We start from the raw sequence: 14,025 nt of genomic DNA, 5'->3' as shown, positions 1-14,025 counted from the left end.
ACACCTGTTAAGTCCTACTGCTGCCCAAGAAGGAACACGTAGGGAGCCACTAAAATTTTCACCGCACATTTTTTCCCCCTCCACCCCCCAAAGGGCAAGAGTTTGCTTCACTTTTGCTAAATACCAGTGTTAAAGTGGCATTTCTTTGGGTCAAATACATCCCGAAATAGCTAGGTTAACATTTTGTAGCATTTGTGAAAATATATTTCTGAACATTTGGGGATGATACAAAAAAAGCACTTGGCCCAGACCCACGGAAGGGAAGGGAAAAAGGAAAAACTTCCAGGCATTTTACCATACAGAAGTCAGAGAAGTGGACACACTAACCCTCCAAAATAACATTTGGGGGCAATATTGGCTTAAGTGAAAGGTCAAACGGTTCTAGTTTTTCCTATTAAATTCTATGTGTATAGTTTACAAGTTGTGTTATTGGGCCAACAGCATCAGATTACCTGTGCTTCTATTTTCACCTCTGTGATCACATACAGCCTTACGTACTTAAATTTACACTACCTTCAGAATCTGGGAAAATAACCACCAATGGGCACATTTAGAAGAACTTTGACCATGATTTTATTGCTTCCCAATGATTTTTTCAGTGTTCCACACCAAGAGGAACTGGTTAAACCCCTTTCCCACTAGTATGCTTAAATAGGATCCAGGAATCTCAGAGGCAACCTAATATAATAATTTACTGCCTACTCCACCTGCAGAGCAGTAGGCAGACCTTATTTACACTGAAAAGAACTTGTGTTTATTTTCTAGCAACCAGCGACTCTTAGGAATCTACAGAGTTATTGGAAAGGAAGTGTAATCCCAAATTTCTAAAGAGTGTTTGCAAACAAACTTACGAATGTATGTTTAGAAAAGCCTAGAGCTTGCCGAGGTCAACAAACACAGCCTATTGGCTATTTTTATCTGCTGATAGTGAGAGGACTTTATACAAAGATGGAAACTACTGATAACGATATTCTCTTCGGTTTAGAGAGGATCCACAGTACGGTGGAGAGTGTGCAGCACAGCCCTGGTTGAGGATGGGGGAGCCCCAACCAGAGAAACTTCAAGTTGAGCATCTGGCCGGGGTCCAGCAGAACTGCATGAGCAGCACAAGTTGGGGCGAGTTCAAAGTCAAAAAGACTCCTCGTGTCTTAACTTCCTAGAGTTTCCTGGGTCCGGGTGCCTTTGCATATATATCAACCTTCGTGCATTTTCTTCTCCCCCCGGCAAATGTGTACAGTCAGCTCGAAAGGCACAGCTTGTGTGCTGACGTGCAAAGCCAAGTCAAAACCCTGCGCTTGGCGCTCCCTTCTAACTTTCTGGCGTGTCCAAGTCTAAATATTGACATTGCTCCTCAGTTGAGATGTTTGATACTGCTGAGGATAGAAAAGGCGCAGCTAAAAGTAGGATCTAATGATATATTTTTGCATGGTTGTGCCTTCCTTCCACTTCCACTTCCTTTTCTTTTTTTCTTTTTCTTTCTTTCTTTCTTTTTTTTTTTGGAGAGGGCGTTGGATTCCCTAGTCTGCAGCATCTCCCCTCTCCACCCCTCACCCCATTGTTCTCCCCGAGCACACAGACACGCAAGGTAAGGTGTTTTGCAAGCCCCTCGTGGCAGCTCCTACTGTTGCCACGGCAACTCACAACAGACTCCACCGACACGGGGCTGGGGGTGGGGAGCGCCCGGCTGCGGGCCGCCCAGTCGGCTCCCGAGGGCGGGTGCAGGCGCCCGGGGTCGGCTCCCCGCCGCGGTTCTCGGCCCCCGCGGCACCTCCCCCGCCCGCGCAGCCCCGCGCGCTGAGGGCGCCCGCGGGGCATTTTCTCGGCTCCGAGGAGGGGCGCGGCTGTGCGGGCGCTGCTGGGAGCCCCGCGGCCCGCCCCGGCTGCGAGCGCCCCGGGCCCGCGGGGAGGCGCGGGCGGCGCCCACGCGGCTCCCACGCGGCTCGGAGCCGCTGCTCGCTGCCTCGGGGCGCCGCCCCTGGGGCCCGGGCGCCGGCGGCTCCGCGGCCGCTGCTCCGGGAAGAAGTTTCCTAGCACAGCGCGCTCACGACACAGAACCTACCCTGAAGCCGAGCGAGACGCGAGCTCTCTCCGCCCTCAAGGGTTGCGGGGCGCGGGGGGTCCCCGCCACTCAGCAGCAGCCGCGACTGCGCGCGGCCGCGGGCGAGCGGGACCCCAGCGCGCCGCGTGCCGCCCGCCGCCCAACTTTGCACAAAGGCTGCATGGCCCGGCCGGGCGCCGCGGCCGCCGGCTCCCCGCCCGCTCCCCGCCCGCGAGGGGCGCGCCCCGGGCCCGGCCCCGGCCCCGGCCCCCCCGCCCTCCCGGCCGCTCTCGCCCCCGCCGCGCTCCCGGGCGGGCCAGCCGGGCGGAACCGAGCGCCGGGCCCCGAGCTCCGCCGCCGCCGTGGCGGCCGCCGCTCGCTGTGACGTTAGCAGCCTCCGCGGCTATTTATAGCCACACGGCTGGATTTCATTCATGAAACCGGGGCCTGGCGCGCCCGTGCGCCGGGGCGCGGGCGGCGAGGGGGCCCCGGCCTCGCGCAGCCCCGGGGACGCGCGGCCCGGGGCGGGGGGCGGACCGCGCGGGACCGCGCGGGACCGCGGCGCGGGGGCCCCGACCCTTCCCCGGGCGATCGCCGCCGCGTCCCGGCCCCCAGCGTCCCGCCCGCACCCCTACAGCCGCTGGCGCTTGGCCCCAGGCTCCGGAGAAGTAAGTTGGGCCACTAACCGGCTGGGCAGCATGGCTTGCTTCCCCCCAGGAGCTGGCCGGCCGCGGACTCCGAGGGAGGGAGGACATTGGCTTTTGTTTCAAAAGCGAGCCCAGCTGCTGACTAAGGGCTGCGTTAGCCCAGCCTCCTCCTCTCCTGGGAGGCTGCACGTGCCGGCGGGCTCCCCCTCTGGGTTACCTTCCTCGGTGACCTGGGGTCCCCGCAGGGGGCAGGGGGCGTCAGCACCACCTGGCCGCACCCCCCCCCCCACCACCACCCGTGCGAAGAGGGGATTGACAACCCTCTGCAGATGGCCGAGTGAGGAAGTGAAATTGGCTTCGGAGCTCATGGCTTGAGAGCCCAGCACAGTCCATCCCTCCTGGTGAACTTTTCTCCCTCTTCTAGGCCGACAGTGACCTCTGAGGACAGGACCCGGGGTCGTTTGCACGTCTGCATGCATTCACACAACAAATACTCACTGCCTGCCCGCCTGTCAGGGACCCTGCTGAGCCCTAAGAAGGTGACCACGCACCCAAGCAACCCTTGTCCTGGCCCTCAAAGGCTTTCCAGACAGCCTGCCACAATTACTGTGCCTTAGACCTCCTAACCCCCAGCCTGTATAAAGAGGCACCTGGGGCATAAAGGTATGGCTGTGTCCAGCTACCCCAAGGAATTCATTCATTTAGTGAACCTGTGTACAGGCCGCTGTGTACCAAGGGGTTACACGGATGGCAACAATGTGTCCTCAGTCCCCGAGGAATTCTCAAGGACTGTGTTCCTGAGGTGTTGGAGGGCTGGAGAAAAGGGAGCCTCTAAAGGGCCCCCTGGTTGGGTTGTCATCCCCCACTGAACCGTCTTTGGAAATGGGAGTTATGGGTCCATCATCTTTCGGTAGTGAAGAGGCAATCAGAAAGGTCTACTCTAAGAACTTCAAGACAGAGACATGAGGGGGCAATCGTTTCCTTGGTGCAAAACAAACTTCTCTTGGTCTATTTAAAAGGTGACCCCGTTTTAAGAGGTTTAATCAATATAGATTATTTTCAGGAACACATTTCTTCAGAAAAGTTAATTAACCCTGTTCATTCCTAGCAATCACTCCTTTTTATTGCAAGCTATTTCTCTTCAAAGTGCCCTGGGGCTAAGAAATAGGGTAGAAACTCAGAAGAAATGGGAATTATTGGGACGCCTGGGTGGCTCAGCGGTTGAGCGTCTGCCTTCCGCTCAGGGCGTGATCCCGGGGCCTGGGATCAAGTCCCACATCGGGCTCCCTGCATGGAGCCTGCTTCTCCCTCTGCCTGTGTCTCTGCCTCTCTCTGTGTGTGTCTCTCATGAATAAATAAATAAATAAATAAATAAATAAATAAATAAATAAATAAATAAAGTCTTAAAAAAAAAGAAACGGGAATTATCATGTATTGTGGCACTCACATGTGGCAGGCAACGGCCTAGGAGGTTTAAAACAATCTTCTCAATTAGTACAGCAACTGATGAGGTTCCTGCCTTTCTTCACTTTCTTTCATTTCCTCAGTTATAAATTTAAAAAGAGTTAAGTGGCATGCCTGAGCAGCAAGCAGGTGCTAGGATCAAAAAGACACTTATACAAATACCCATAACTGGAAGGCTATCCTATGCCATCCACTCCCACGGAGCACCGAGAGGCTCAGTTCTTTCAGACGCTGCTTCTTCTGTAGGGCCCGAAGAACAAACAGTCATCATGGAACTACCCAGGTCGATGCCTATATCTGAGGGACACTGACAGGATGAACTTTTAGGAGAATAAAGTGGTGTAAACGGTGACCCACATAAAGCAGAGGAAAAGTCACTGTTCTACAAAGTCCTTCCAAACAACAGTAGGGGTCTGAGGAATAGATTGTCTCAATGGTGCTTTGTAGCCCCCAAATATTACACATAAAACCCCTGATTCTGGAAAAGTGGAAGTAAATGAGCATAAAGCACAGACTCTGTTATGCCTACTGGAAAGGAGAGAAAAGGAATAATACAAAGAATCCCCTGAGTCACTGCCACAAATGTATCCTTGTTCTCGTTATTACCGTAAAATAATCCACATTTGCATACTCAAATTGTTGCAAGCTAATAAAATCTATACCATTAGCTTTTAATAAATATTCAAAATTGGTACTTAAGCTTAATTAAACCAACACTGTGTATTTAAACACTTTTGGGATTGTGATGCACAAAAGCAGTGTAGAAACTTTTGACTAGCTTTTATGGTAAATATTTAGCAAAGTCACAGTACTAAAAAAAATTCCCACAATCAAGACACAGGACTGTTCCACTATCACAAATGAACTTCCATATCCAATCCTCTTTGTATTTGCAGCCCCTCAACATTAATCTGTTCTCAGTCTTCAGAGTTTTGCCATTTTGAGACTGTTACATGAGTGGGGAGCACACAGTTGACTTTTTTTTTTTTTTTAACTAAGCATAATGCCCTTGAAGTTCACCCATGGTGTGCTTGTGTCACTAGCTCATTCCTTTTTATTATTGAGTAAATTTCTATTATATGGATGTAGCACAATTTGTTCATCCATTTATCCATCGAAGAATGTGTGTTTCCAGTATTTTGCTATTACCAGTAACATTTCTGTAAACATATGTATATAGATATTTATATGAACATAAGTTTTTATTTCTTTAGGATGAACACCAAAGAATACATTGTTGGGTCATAGGCTAAGAAATTGTCAAGCTATGTCCCAGAGTACCATAAACATTAGTGGTGGCACTAATGTGTGAGTGGTCTAGTTTCTGCATATTCTCACCAGCATTTGTTATTATCTCTATTTTTTCAAATTCACTTGCTCAGTAATTTTGCAGGGACAACTCATTGTTTTAATTTTCATTTCCCTAATGGCTAATGATTTTGAACATCTTTTCTTGTTCTTTTTTGCTATCCACATCTCTTTTTGCTGAAATATCTGTTCATGTCTTTGGCCTATTTAATAATTGGATTATTACCTGGGTGGTTTTTTCTGTTTTTGTTTTTACTATTAGGTTTTGAGAGTCTTAAAAAAATATATCCTAGGATCAAAGAATTTTCAAAATGCAAATTAAATAAGACCTCGAGATAACTCTATTTTCAATTCAATACTTGTTCAACATTTCTGTTGCCTTCAGTTTTATCGAGAATGTTCTCAGACACATAAAGCATCCTCAAGTACTTACATAAAAGTCCAATAGAGAGAGCGTTTTCAGGATTATTTTATACACCTGCACTTCAGCGGTGGGTAACAGACACCCACAGAACCGCCAGCCCGTGGCTGCAGCCCCCTGTGTGTGGGGGGATGAGGTCTCGCCTCCGCGCAGGCGCAAACGCTCCTCCAGGGCACCTAGGCCGCTGGCTTGTTCCACAGGCCCCACGGAATAGGGCCACCTCGGTACTGGGTCTCTTCCGCTTAGGATGCAGAATTTGGTGTAGTCGTTGGCCGTTTAGAGGACAGTGTCCTGGGTGGCGAGGTCCACGGGCAAGCACGACCAAGGCTTGAGCACGTGGAAGAAAGTAAGTTCAACCATGTGCCGGTTTTGAAGTATAGATGCATTTGCTAGAAATATGTTAAAACACAGCTGTTGGAGCAGATTCCTGAAGTCACCAAGGTGGCTTCTGTACAGATGCAGCGGGTGGAGGCAGAATTGGTCTGCTGGCCCACCCTTTTTTGGGGTTTTCTGGCTTTTACAGAACCCCTCCTGGACTCTAGAGCAGAATGGGGGCTCTGGACCCTGGACTCAAGCAGTGGGTTGGTGGCGGCTTGCTTGTGCCGACCACCTCGCCGGCCAGCTCCGGAACTGCGGCTCCAGCTCCTACCGCCGGGCAGCGGGGCTGGTGTAAAGCGCAGCCCCAGCTAATGGTGACAGGTAGGTGAACTGACTCTGTTCTGGGGCTCCTCATTCATGCTAAGCATTGAAGGTTCAAAAAAGAAATGACCTGACCCTCCTGGGACCTCTGTGTCTCCTGAGACATGTCCTTGTATTCGGGTATTCTGGAGCTGGGGTAGCTGCTTCTCCTCTTGGAGGAGTCCAAGGCTACTCTGGGGCCAGATGTTTTCCAGCATTCCATATGCAGAGGGAGATAGGGCCCTTCCCCAGCTTCCATGTAGTTGATATATCAACAGCATGGAAACACCTGCCATCATGAACACTTTCTGTCCCAAATATGACAGGCAGGCAGGCTTTGTGTGAATCTGTGTGTTTATAGCTTTTTCACCTGGGTAAGACTGAAAACCCTTAAGTCCAACTGATGAAACTGTGTGGGTTTTTGACTACTTGGGAATTTCCCTTGGGTTTTACTCAGACCAGTTCTTGAGATCTCTGAAACTTCTCTTTTCTGTTCACTACTGTTTTGGGGACACCTGAGCTAGTCTTGGTTGTGGGAATCAACTGAAAGAGATGTCCTTTACCTGAAAACAGTAAGTGGATAGGAACTCTTAGTTTTGAGTTTGTAGTTCAGTTATCACTGTCAGTCCTGATTTAGTCTATATGAGAACCTTTTTCTAAGGCACCATTTAAGTATAGATAGATTTAGAAAATATGGATAGATGGATGGACAGATGAATACATGGATACTCAAGATAATCTAGTGGATCCAATCTTGGGATTCTTGGGATTAGCCTTTTTTAAAAAATAAATTAATTTTTTATTGGTGTTCGATTTGCCAACATATAGAATAACACGCAGTGCTCATCCCATCAAGTTCCCCCCTCAGTGTCCATCACCCAGTTGTGATTAGCCTTTTAAAGGCAAAAACACTAAATGGTGTGTGCATTTTAGTTGTTCTATGATGGCAAAAAGATCTTTCAAATTGGAGTTCCTATTTTACCAGGCACTAATGGATATAGGCTCTGTGCTGGAAATCTACACAAAGGCATTCTTTTCTTCTAGTAAATGTATTTGTGCAGGTTTCCATAAAAATATTTTCTGTATGGGGGCGCCTGGGTGGCTCAAGGGATTAAGCATCCTGCTCTTGATTTTGGCTCAGGTCATGATCTCAAGGTCCTGAGATCAAACCTCGAGTAGGGCTCCACGCTCAGCGGGGAGTCTGCTTTTCTCCTTCTGCCTCTCCTTCCACCTGCTTATGCATTCTCTGTCTAAAATAAATAAATAAATCTTTAAAAAAATCCTTTCTGAATAGATCCATTTCATTATGTTTTCTGTTGGATTAGGGTGAGTTTGGTAAAAATGTAATTTTGCAAGCTTCACAAATCTAGCTACATTCCTCTTCCTATCAAAATTTCTCTTACCAAGATGGTGTTCCACTGGGCTAGCTCAGCATGTGTAAGGGGAGGTAGTAAACAGCTTTTATGGTTACCCACATGTTTTTGTTTAGTATGGGGTTACTAATTGGAAAACATGTGTCATACCTTTAGAAAGAAGAAAAACACAACAAACTAATGCACAATGTTTATCTTTGATTTTTAAAAGTAAAATATGATTTTTAAAGAGAAGTATAATTCTTTCATAAAAATATGAAAACATATATCATACCTCTAAAAAGAAGGAAAACACAGCAGTCTAATGCACAATGTATATCTTTGATTTTTTTAAAAAGGAAAAATATGATAAAGAAATCTGCATGCGAATGGGACATTTGTTTCAGGAATAAGCTCTATTCCTGATATTAAAAATGTGTTAATTTTACCTATTTAAAAATAAGTGACAAGATTTATGTATCATAGCATATTTAAGGCTATCTTTCCTGACCAACTGTTTCTTACAAAAAATACCAAACTGTGTTTCTCTTTGTGAAACAGGTGAAAAAGAAAAAATGAAAAAAAAAAAAAAAACTCCTCAAAAAAAAAAAAAAAAAAACAAAAACCAAACACATTAGGTAGTGGAAACAGTAGGAAAATAGACTTGTATTTTGGTTACCCCACTAACTATATAATTTTATAAACCATGTAATTCTGTGCTAGTCCCTTAATCCATTGCATCTCAACGTTCCATATATAAAATGAGGCTAAGAATCATAACTTTCTAAAATGTTGTTAAGAGGACTAAATGAAAAAATGTTTGTGAAAAATGTAAACTATGAAGCTGTACACATGCTGGTAAATGTGAAAATGGACTCATTATGAGGCCATTTAAAAATACTGTGCCCCATGGGGTACCCCTTGATTTGCAAGTATCAAAGATCAATCATAGAGGAACTGTATCATTCCCGTAACTCATCTCCCAAGTGCTGACTCTAACTATTATACATAATAGCCTCCACCAAATTCTGTCTATAAGATAGAAAGTTTAATATTTGAGATTTGACTTTTTTGCTCTGCCAGTGACTTGCAATTGCTGCATTTTCTCCCATCTGTAGAAGTGAGGTATACTACATGCAGAAACTAGAAAAATAAATGGAGTAAACACACACACACACAGCCCATTTCAGAAGAATAATTCCACCTATGTGCATATCACATTTTTCTGCTTACCCAACATCTCCAATCTACGTGTCACCTAATCTTCATGACAAGCTTGGGAATTATCATCTCAAGTATGGGAGAAGGAAAATGAAGTTTCCTAGAGAGTGACTTGCTATCTGTGAGTAGAGGGAGAGCAAGAATTCTTTCTAACCCAGACTTCTAACCCTGATTGTCAGACCATATGAAAGTAACTATTCTGAGGTAATTTAGTGCACGGTACACTAACTTATGTATAGATACCCACTTTAAAAGGAATATGATTATTTTAGAAACACCAGTGACCGGAAGTCAACTCACCAGTCAGCTTCTAGGAAAAAGCTGGTATTTTTTTTCTTAGTTGGTATCAGCTGCCTTTTCATAACGGTTCCTTATCTGAAGCACCGAGGGGCTGACTTTTTGCCCTGGAGACGAGAACATCTGTCCTCATGCGCACAACCAAGTCTCTCCTGAGTTCTGTAAATATTTAGTCCAATGACCTTTAATTTACCACATGGTAAACCCTTTATGGACAAATACTTAGCTGCATCACATGTGAGTGAAATAAGCAGTAAAACAGGTTAAGATCAATATTGAAGGAGCGCAAGCCCTGAGTTTATAAACATACCCTGAGGACTCCTGGGGTCAGGCACAAAATCTCACTTCCTATCCTTGTGTCAGTCTTAAAAAAAAAAAACAAAAAAAAAAACTGAGGTGGTGCAGATAGGCATAGAAGTGTCATTGTGTTTCCATCCCCACAGAACGTGAACAGCAGTGTGGGCAAGAAAGCCCACAGTAGAGGGTTTTTAGTGATGATAAATGATAAAACTTGTACAAGACACCTTAGTTCTTACTAATAACTACTTATATATACAGGCCGTCTAAGTTACTTACAAAATAGCTGCAATTTTAAGGGAAAACTATTCTTCACGGTTTCATTTGTTCTGTAATCACTGCCAACATTCATGAAAAGGCGCTTTGACATCATGAAAATGTTTTGCAAAGATTAAAGTGTAATAATAAACAAGGAGGGTACTAGCATGCACAAATAACAGTAATAAACACCAAGATCGCCACCAGACATTTTAATCCATAATTGTATTAGTGAGTAGTGAGTAAGCACCCACTATGTGTGGGGCATGGTGCTAAATGCTTTCACTCTCACATTAACTCCCTACAATGACTTTATGAGGGAGATATCACTATCAGCTCCATTTTATAGAAGAGGAAACTGAGGACCCAGAAAGGTCAGGTCTTTTGGCAGAGGTCAAACTCTTTTAAAATAGAAACTCCTGATAGAGAAAGATTCTACTTTCATATAATTAGCACATCACACTTAGGACTCCTTATTCATTCAAAGTAACGCTGATTACAATGTAAGACATTGCATTGTGTAACTGGAACATTGATAGATTACAGCTTCTCTAAACTTTGACACAAAACTCAGGTAAACTACCTCAATACTTTGTATTTTAGAAACCCCTCGTAGGTTAAAGGTTGAGTAGAACTGAAGAGAGCTCATCTTTATGAGATGACAACTTTGGAATTCACGGGGTCCTTGGCCAACACCCGGGGGGTCAGGTGTCTATGAGAGATATGACCTCACCACCACAATGTCACAGAAAGCACATAATTTATGGAAAAATACACAGTGCAATCTCTAGTTCATTTCTTGATATTTCTTGAAAGTAAATTATTGCTCTACTTCCTAATGGAACGTGCCATAATGGTTTCACCCTGTGCCAGCAATGTCATGTTGGTGAGATAAGAAGGGAAGTTTATATAGAAGAAAATTCAGCCCATTTTTTTTTATTTTTTTAATTTTTATTTATTTATGATAGTCACAGAGAGAGAAAGAGAGAGAGGCAGAGACACAGGCAGAGGGAGAAGCAGGCTCCATGCACGGGGAGCCCGACGTGGGATTCGATCCAGGGTCTCCAGGATCGCGCTCTGGGCCAAAGGCAGGCGCCAAACCGCTGCGCCACCCAGGGATCCCAAATTCAGCCCATTTTAACAGATGATGTGATTATGAAGGATGATTTAAATATATGGGTAATACAGATAAGGCAGAGACTTAGCTCCTAGTGAGCATATCATTCTCAATTACCAAGTGATGTTGATGTTTGAATATCCACATCTATCTAGTGTGGATATCTATCCCTATCCACATCTATCCATAAGAATTGATTAGTTTGAAAGTAATACCTCTTTCTTCCTAATTCCTAAATCTAGAATCCCTGTTGAAGACCCTATGTCCCTCACTTGTTTCTCTAAGTTACATGACGCCTGAAGGGACAGTGGTATTTGTGTGGGGTCCAATCCAAACAACATCTCCTTTTACTAGTAAAGGTGATATATCATCTACTGTGAATATAGGTAGTTCTGCTTTCTATAATACAAAATTATTGCTCTTATGAGCACTACTGCTTGTACCATTAGATTATTGCTGGGCAAAAAAAAAATAAAAAAAAATAAAAATAATTAAAAAAAAAAAAAGATTATTGCTGGGCTTGAAGCTTTTTCCCAACAACGCACTTGAGGTGGCTTATGGATGAAAACAGGCATATGTATCCTGCACAATAGTTTATAAATAGAAACACTTGGCACACAAAAGACACTCCGGTATTCTTTTAAAATTTGCACTCTTGCATACTATACAGTAATGGGAGACTGAGACACTGGGAGATATTGAAGTGTCTTCTGAATGATAAAGAAAACATTAATTTCTATCTAGTATAGTTGAAGCTTTAAATTTATTCTAATGTATTCCATTATATTATGATTTTATTAAACTTCATTACTAAAATGTAGCTAACTTAATTAGGTAAACTTAGCTAACTATAAATCAGAATACTTGATTAACCAGTTCGTCATTTTTTTTTTTTTTTAGCACTGCCAAATATAGTGTGAAGAACAGTAAAGATGGCCTTGTTGTGAGTCCAGTCCATTGGTTTTGGAGTCAAGCAACAAGAATTCCAGACTATAGTTAATCAACTCTTTGTGGGAGGATTTCCTTGGGCAAGGCAAGTAACCTCTGTTAGGGCTCAGTTTCCTCATCTGTAAAATCAAAAGTCTCAAACTGGGTGAAAGTTTATTTTAGTCTTGAGTTCTATAGTGATTCCACTATTTATGTTGAAATTATTACGAAAAGACCAAAGTTATATTTCAAGACACATATTTGGCAAGCATTGCATGACTTCCTTGCATGTATTTATTATTAAATTAAATTGAGTTTTTTAAATTGCTAATAGCCCTCATTTGGCTCAGAGTTAGGGTTGCCAGATAAAGTACAGGACACACATTCCAGTGTGTTATGCAATATTTGGGACTTACTTATATTAAAAAATATTCATTGTCTGAAATTCAAATGTAACTGGGTCTCTAGTTTTTATTTTAATTAATTAATCAGCTAAATCTGGCAATGTAATGGGTTGGAAAGGGTGAGGAACAGGGAGAAAAATTAGATGGAAGGAAAGTAGACAAAAGCATTTTTGGAATTATCGAATAGTGAATTTAATAGTAAATAGGAGATAAATTAATCAAGTAGCATTTCCCAAAGTATATATATTCCTATTGGACCAGCCCTGAGTGAAACTCTGTTAATAAAGGGGACTAGTCCTTTATTTAGTTATAAATGATCAAGTAAGTTTGGGAAATACTTTGTATTTTATCCTCTTCTTTAAATTACGGTTCTTATTGCAAGACTTCTCAGGATGTTTATGTGTGACAGTAAATAATGTATTGATAGGAGGGAAGAAGTCTGTGTTGAGCTGTCCATACTTATTTGATGAGGGAACCCTTCTTTTGATACTAGAATATCAACAATCCACAGTGTTCCACTGAATACAGTTTGTGAACATCACGGTAAATAATAGAAAACAGTGGGTAGGGTCGTTCATTCCAAAAAACTTAACTTGGAATCTTCCTTCTGATTAGGCAGACATGTGGGTCACTGTGGTCAATTATTTAAGGAGTAGCTGTCCTGGGTTACCCCAAACCACAGATAATTGCCAGCTACCATTACATAGCACAAATAAATTCATTGAAACTGCCAGTCCAGTGTATGCCAGCAGTGCTGATTATAAAGCATTGTAATTATTTAGGGAAGCATAGAAGCAGTGACCCAGTATGAGAAAGCATTCTTAGTCTAAATTTGTGGTCGATAACTTGTGGTCAGGGATAGATACTCAGAAGGGTCTAGTTTTTGATTTCAAGGGAGATAGGAACACATATGTGCACCAAGTTTGTCTGTTGTTTGAAAAAGAATGTTGCTATTTTAAACATTTAAGTGCATGCTATCATGATTGATGCAGTATTTTTCATTTAAACATGTTTTTAAATTCATAACAGTTTTTAGCCATTAGTTTTCTCAATGGACACACTGAATGACTCTCATGTGGGATTCTACAAAAGTTTTATAGTTGGGACTTATTTGTTTATAGGCTGGCAGTTCTCCTTTGAGTGACTTCAGCTGTTCCCAAACAATTTGGTGCTGTGGTGTAACCGCTGCATGTCTTAGGAGTCAGCTCAAATTCTGTCCTCCTTGCATCTTGAAAGCCAACTGGAATCAAATGGTAATTGATATTGAGAATGCTAAAATGGAGGTCCAAGTGAGTAAGCAGGTAGAAAGGAAAAAAAAAAAACACCACAAAGTTTTTGGATTGTCACAAATTTAGTAGTCTAGTTCTGAGTAACAGAAAGAGTATTCTTAATTTGTCCAATGGTAATAACACAACAGTATTTATTGAACATTTACTCCATGGCTACATACTGCTCAGTAAACATGCTTTGTCTCCTGTAACCCTCACAGCAATCCTAGGAGGTACTATTCTTCACTTGTACAGGTGGGAAAGCTGCAGTATAGAGAGGTTCAGTCACTTGTATAATCATGTCCCTAGGAAGAGGAGTTGGAAGATT

General features: G+C 43.5%; 1 protein-coding gene across 12 annotated transcripts in view; it reads right to left on the bottom strand.

Annotated features, from left to right (window-relative positions):
* The window catches only part of RHOBTB1 (Rho related BTB domain containing 1), a 118,063-nt gene that overhangs the window by 62,241 nt on the left and 41,797 nt on the right, over window positions 1-14,025 (bottom strand). For 2 of the 12 annotated variants that reach the window (XM_055308869.1, XM_055308875.1), the window contains exon 1: window positions 2,060-2,236. The exons of 8 other annotated variants lie outside the window; for them this stretch is intronic. The gene's annotated coding sequence lies outside the window, so the exon portion shown is untranslated. Of the gene's footprint in view, window positions 1-2,059; window positions 2,237-2,724; window positions 4,006-9,429; window positions 9,586-14,025 lie in introns of those variants that run through there. 2 more of the 12 variants (XM_055308870.1, XM_055308871.1) reach the window with 2 other exon arrangements.

This window comes from Nyctereutes procyonoides, unplaced genomic scaffold (genome assembly GCF_905146905.1).
Source record: "Nyctereutes procyonoides isolate TBG_1078 unplaced genomic scaffold, NYPRO_anot_genome, whole genome shotgun sequence".
NCBI classification, from domain to species: Eukaryota; Metazoa; Chordata; class Mammalia; order Carnivora; family Canidae; genus Nyctereutes; species Nyctereutes procyonoides.
Note: the sequence above shows the minus strand (reverse complement) of the source record. Positions and strands in the feature narration are given on the sequence as shown.